This window comes from Oncorhynchus masou, chromosome 13 (assembly GCF_036934945.1).
Source record: "Oncorhynchus masou masou isolate Uvic2021 chromosome 13, UVic_Omas_1.1, whole genome shotgun sequence".
Taxonomy (NCBI): Eukaryota; Metazoa; Chordata; class Actinopteri; order Salmoniformes; family Salmonidae; genus Oncorhynchus; species Oncorhynchus masou.
Genome location: NC_088224.1, coordinates 65,546,759 through 65,553,427, shown reverse-complemented (window position 1 = coordinate 65,553,427; position 6,669 = coordinate 65,546,759).

Genomic DNA, 6,669 nt, shown 5'->3' with positions numbered 1-6,669 from the left:
ATGACATCATACCATGAACATTGACTGGGTTAGTTATCTATCAAATGAAATCATTTGTGTCTGTCATATGTCAATGTGTGTGTCAGGGCAGCGTGGCTGTACAGTAACACATGCAGGTGAATGGTAGAGGTAAAGGAGGTCAGATCTCCCAGGGCATACATACATACGGGTCCTGTAGCCCTCTGCTTTCTCTCACACACAGCAATCATTAGGTTCCTGAGTTATAGTGATGGTTCTGCCCTGGCTCATGTCAGCACCTCCTTTCTCTCTCTATACCTCATTCACTCTCTATTTCTCTTCCTTGTTCTTCTCTCTCTCTCTCTCTCTCTCTCTCTCATTATCTCTGTCCCTCGTTCTCTTTCTCTCTATCTCGGAGGAGAACTTCCCACTCCAACTAACCACAAGATCTAGGGTCCCCAGACAGGATGAAATGTCTACCATGTCAAACGGTGGGCGAGAACTTGGTGCACTGAACCTTTCTTTGCCTGATAAGAGGGGTACTGATATTTTCAACAGAGATCTTGTTAGTATCTTGAACATGAATAACATTTGAACAATTCATGTATTTTCCCATATACTGTATGAGCAACTTAGGTTATGTATACACCTTTACTGGTGTGACAAATACCCCACAATACATACACCAAAGATATGAGAAATAGAGATAATTTCCTCTCTGAAATGGATGTAGAAATGATTGAATGTGGGGCCTTGCAGTGTGTCTATACAAGAGAACCTAACTATTGTGGGTACAAATCATCATTTTACCATAATAAATATTTACAGTTATATACAAAATAAAATATCTGGTCAAATTCATTAAGAGACATATTTATTACATAGAGCTTCATACAAATCACAAGTATGACAATAATGAGATACCGGATATTAGTAATAAACCATGTATATTGCAATATACACAAATGTGTTATTCTCACATGTGCACACCAGGAGGAAGTATGGTTAGGATGTGTATGTGTGGCGGATATGGTGGTTGTGAGGCTGAATAGTTAGACTGGCCTCCATGTTTCTTTGGAGGATGTTCAACTGAGTGCAGGTGGTTCTACTGGGCTGGGCTGTAGGTCTGGAGGAGTGAGCAGAATCGGACCGCAGCTGGGGCCAACCAGATCTAAGAGCAGGAAAGAAACACAACAGAGAAAGAGAGGGAATATTGGATCATTCAGTCAAGAGTCATTTGACTACAAAATAATCTCTATTGATTTGATTGTCATATGATGGCTGAGAGGCCAAGGATGGCTAACAGAAACAATGCTATGATGGCTGAGAGGCCAAGGATGGCTAACAGAAACAATGCTATGATGGCTGAGAGGGATGGCCAGAAACAATGCTATGATGGCTGAGAGGCCAAGGATGGCTAACAGAAACAATGCTATGATGGCTGAGAGGCCAAGGATGGCTAACAGAAACAATGCTATGATGGCTGAGAGGCCAAGGATGGCTAACAGAAACAATGCTATGATGGCTGAGAGGCCAAGGATGGCTAACAGAAACAATGCTATGATGGCTGAGAGGCCAAGGATGGCTAACAGAAACAATGCTATGATGGCTGAGAGGCCAAGGATGGCTAACAGAAACAATGCTATGATGTGAGAGGCCAAGGATGGCTAACAGAAACAATGCTATGATGTGAGAGGTGAGGACAGATAAATAAAAGCATCATGTGGTTTGAACAACCTGCCTGTAAAACAGGAGATACCTAAAAGATACTATTAAGAACCTACTGGGAAAAAAACTAAAGTTAATTCTCATCGTTCAATTTATGATGACCTTTTTCTGACTTTAGCTAGCTTGAATAGAGCATAAAAAGACAGATGTAGCAGTAGTCGTTAATTTATGCGAACTTTCCACATAAAATACAGTCTATCTCTGTTATAAAAAAGCCAAGTTTAAGCCCCATGCAAAGCACAGTATCCCCACTCTAGAGCTGCGGAGGTATGGCAGTGTATCAACATATGTGTCCGAAATGGAACCCTATTCCCTTTATAGTGCACTACCTTTCAAAAGTCAAAAGCCATTTGGGATGCAGACTATCTGTGAGAACCTGACTGGGGGCCTAGGGTTCCATCTGGAACTCATTGGTGATGAGATCTGGCTGTGCCGGTGCCTCTCTCCCCTGCCTCTCTCCAGTCCACACTGCCCTTTCTTTCCCTTACCGCTGTCATCCCATAATCCCGTCTGAGAGCCGCCTGGGGTTGCGTCCCAAATGGCACATATTCCCTATATAGTGCCCGAATTTTGACCAAAGCCAATGGGCCCTGGTCAGGGGTAGGGTACCTCATAGGGACTAGGGTGCTATTTGGAACACGGACCCGGGCTGGGCGGTACCCACTCTGATGACTCTGACCCACTCCGATGGGCTTAACTGGGCTGCCTTGTAAAAAAAAACAGGCCCTCTTTGACTCCTTCTCTCCTTCAGTCCAGCCGAGGCACTCTGAAAACACGCTTTAAATAGTGGAGGGGGGATTTAATATCAAGTCCATTACGGCCTTTCTGGAGCCCTGTAAATAGTCAATTAGTGGACGATTCTGATTTGATCCACATGCGGAGAGATCCGCTGTGAGGGAGGGAGGGAGGGAGGAGAGAATCTAACTACCCATCTTGAGGTCAACCTAATACGCAATGCCAGGCTGCTGCACGGACTGAAAAGGTTTCTGGGAGATGTTTCCCCACCAGCTGCCACAGGAAGTGCAGCAGAGGGAGCAGAGAGAACCCTGGGAACTCTGAATTCTTCCTTCTGAAGGCTATGTGTAAGTGTGTTAGGAGTGAATGTATGTGTGTATGTGTGTGCTTATGGGGGGGCTGCGGCGGGTTCAACTCTCTGGTGGGACACAACTGTGGCGGTGTCCCTTGATCAAAGGTAGGGCCGACATCTGGTGGGTTCCACTAAAGCCCTCTGTATAAAACTGGGCTCCCACTTTAATAAGTGGCTTTGGATAAAAGCATCAGTAAAAAAATTAATAATTATATTGTGAGAGCTTCCTGGATTAAGCCGTTAGGGAGGAAATGGGAGGGGGGTGGATTAAGTGTTTTATCCAGCAGATTAAGTTAGAGTTCTACGAGCCTTGTTGAGATCGCGGAGTCGTCGCTGTGCAACGTGAGTAGAATGATGGTGATGGCAGTGGAACACAGAATAAACAAGCTCTAGAACTTTGAAGAACTCTTAAGATCGAAACCCTCTGCTTTAGCATTACGTCTCAGCCTAATTGGCCCTGAAACCAATCAATGCATAGCACTTATAACGTGGTAGAAGCGGGTTGCCATCCAAATCCATAGTTACCTCAGCTCAGTGAAATATGCACATGTTATTGGAGGGAGCAAACAGAACAGAACAGGATCTCATTATGGACTGTTGTGGTGGAGGGAGGCTCTAAACTGCTTTGATGATGCAGATGCATGGTCTGAAAATTACCTCATCTTTCTCTGCATAGCTCTGATTAAAGCCAGTGTTTATCGAAGTGAATGTATTGTGTGTGTGTTGGAATATGTGTGTGATGATGCTCGAGTATACACTGTGTGGGTGAGACATTCATTTTCAGAGGTTTGCGTGTCCAGCATTCTTCTCCTCCTCCCTCCTCCAATTGCTGCCAAGGCTGATTCTCCTTAGCCAATCAGCACCTCTCTTATTGTCTCCCGACCCTCTCCTCCCTCCTCCTCCTCTCTCCCTGCTCCATCTTTGCTCCAGCCAAGAAAACAACAGTGTCCCTTAGCCTGAGCAGTGGGCACAAGGAACACAACAAACATGTCCAATGACAGTGTCCATGTCTATAGTTCTCTCTCTCACACACACGCACATACACACACACACACACACTCAGACACACACACACACACACAAAACTAGGGGAGGGAATTGCCAGGGACCTCACGATATGAAATTATCCCTATACTTAGGTGCCGATACGATATGTATTGCAATTCTCACGATTCTATATGTGTTGTGATTCTATACTGCAAATTAATTATGATTTGATGTTCCAAACATAGTGGTCACTATACAGTGCCTTGCGAAAGTATTCGGCCCCCTGGAACTTTGCGAACTTTTGCCACATTTCAGGCTTCAAACACAAAGATATAAAACTGTATTTTTTTGTGAAGAATCAACAACAAGTGGGACACAATCATGAAGTGGAACGACATTTATTGGATATTTCAAACTTTTTTAACAAATCAAAAACTGAAAAATTGGGCGTGCAAAATTATTCAGCCCCTTTACTTTCAGTGCAGCAAACTCTCTCCAGAAGTTCAGTGAGGATCTCTGAATGATCCAATGTTGACCTAAATGACTAATGATGATAAATACAATCCACCTGTGTGTAATCAAGTCTCTGTATAAATGCACCTGCACTGTGATAGTCTCAGAGGTCCGTTAAAAGCGCAGAGAGATCTACAGCTGAGGTGGGAGACTCTGTCCATAGGACAACAATCAGTTGTATATTGCACAAATCTGGCCTTTATGGAAGAGTGGCAAGAAGAAAGCCATTTCTTAAAGATCCATAAAAAGTGTCGTTTAAAGTTTCATGTGGAAGAAGGTGCTCTGGTCAGATGAAACTAAAATTGAACTTTTGGCAACAATGCAAAACGTTATGTTTGGCGTAAAAGCAACACAGCTCTTCACCCTGACCACACCATCCCCACTGTCAAACATGGTGGTGGCAGCATCATGGCTTGGGCCTGCTTTTCTTCAGCAGGGACAGGGAAGATGGTTAAAATTGATGGGAAGATGGATGGAGCCAAATACAGGACCATTCTGGAAGAAAACCTGATGGAGTCTGCAAAAGACCTGAGACTGGGACGGAGATTTGTCTTCCAACAAGACAATGATCCAAAACATAAAGCAAAATCTACAATGGAATGGTTCAAAAATAAACATATCCAGGTGTTAGAATGGCCAAGTCAAAGTCCAGACCTGAATCCAATCGAGAATCTGTGGAAAGAACTGAAAACTGCTGTTCACAAATGCTCTCCATCCAACCTCACTGAGCTCGAGCTGTTTTGCAAGGAGGAATGGGAAAACATTTCAGTCTCTCGATGTGCAAAACTGATAGAGACATACCCCAAGCGACTTACAGCTGTAATCGCAGCAAAAGGTGGCGCTACAAAGTAGTAACTTAAGGGGGCTGAATAATTTTGCATGCCCAATATTTCAGTATTTGATTTGTTAAAAAAGTTTGAAATATCCAATAAATGTCGTTCCACTTCATGATTGTGTCCCACTTGTTGTTGATTCTTCACAAAAAAATACAGTTTTATATCTTTATGTTTGAAGCCTGAAATGTGGCAAAAGGTCGCAAAGTTCAAGGGGGCCGAATACGTTCGCAAGGCACTGTATGTCTGCTGCAGAGAGAAGAGAGAACATGAGAATGAGGTTTTGGACAGTCAAGGAAGTAAAAGTGCAGATATCCTGTTGTCTCACTATTAAAAAAATATTTTACAAAGCAATATATCAAATATCAATATAATATAGTCCCAAAATAATATTGTGATATGCAACTGTATCGATTTTTGCCCCCATCACCACACAAAACAATAATAATTCCCGTAACAAAACATACAAGTAGGCCCAACTTGAGGCCCTCAGGACTGTCACATAGGTTGTTCCTAATTGGTGCAGAAGAGGTTAAAAGTAACAAAACAATGATGACTAGAACAGAGCTGAAAAATAGAATGTTTTATGCGGATAATCCAATGACTGTATATATGAATGGACAAAGCCATCGATCACGTGACACCACTCCTATGTGAAGACTCAATAGCTCACTGAAGCCAAATTGTGTCAGTTAAGATGGTGTCTCATGGACAGGGCTGGAGTAATGCAGGGGTTACCGGGGCTGAAGCCCCTGGGCCCATGCCTGTGGGGAGCCCAAGAGGCAGCAAAAAATGTAAAGAAAAAAAATCATTTAAAAAAGTGGGTGGAACAGAGCAAACGGAATGGCATCAAACACAGTCATTACCATGAGCCCGTCCTCCCTAATTAAGGTGCCATTAACCTCCTGTGCTGCCACTGCTAAACATCAGATGGGGGGAGGAGAGGAGGTAGGGGGCCCTCGTGGGCAACTGGGGGGGCCCTGTCTTGATTGGGCAACTGATTCATATACTTAAAAATTAAAATGAAATAAACTGCATAATAAATACATGTGACTGGTCAATTGTGTGAGTCAGGGGCCCAAGCCCATAGGGGGCCCAAATGTATTATAATAACTTTTTTATCCAACCACAGGAGCCCACTCTCAATGTTCAAATACACCCGAGAGCATCATTTAGCCACAGAAAATCAAGTTTATAAAAAATCTGCCAAAATGAAAGAAATATAAAGTGTCTTAAAAGGGACAGCTTCAATGCGCTTTGGCATAGATTCTACAAATAGACCTAAACCATGCCAGGAAAATGCACCCTACACCATAACATATACTTTGTATCCCTTGTTTACTGAAGTGTTTCATTTATTTTGGCAGTTACCGGTATGCCTACAGTCAGGTAGGCCGCAGTTTGGGCAGCATGCCAAATATAGGATACAGCTTGTTACATTGTGGCCATAGACATATAATCCACATAAGGGTTTTGAAATCTTTTTCCTGGCAATTTGACTGTTAAACTCATGGGTCCTCTAGCAATGGATGCTAGTCCTGGCATTAGTGGGAACTGCCATAT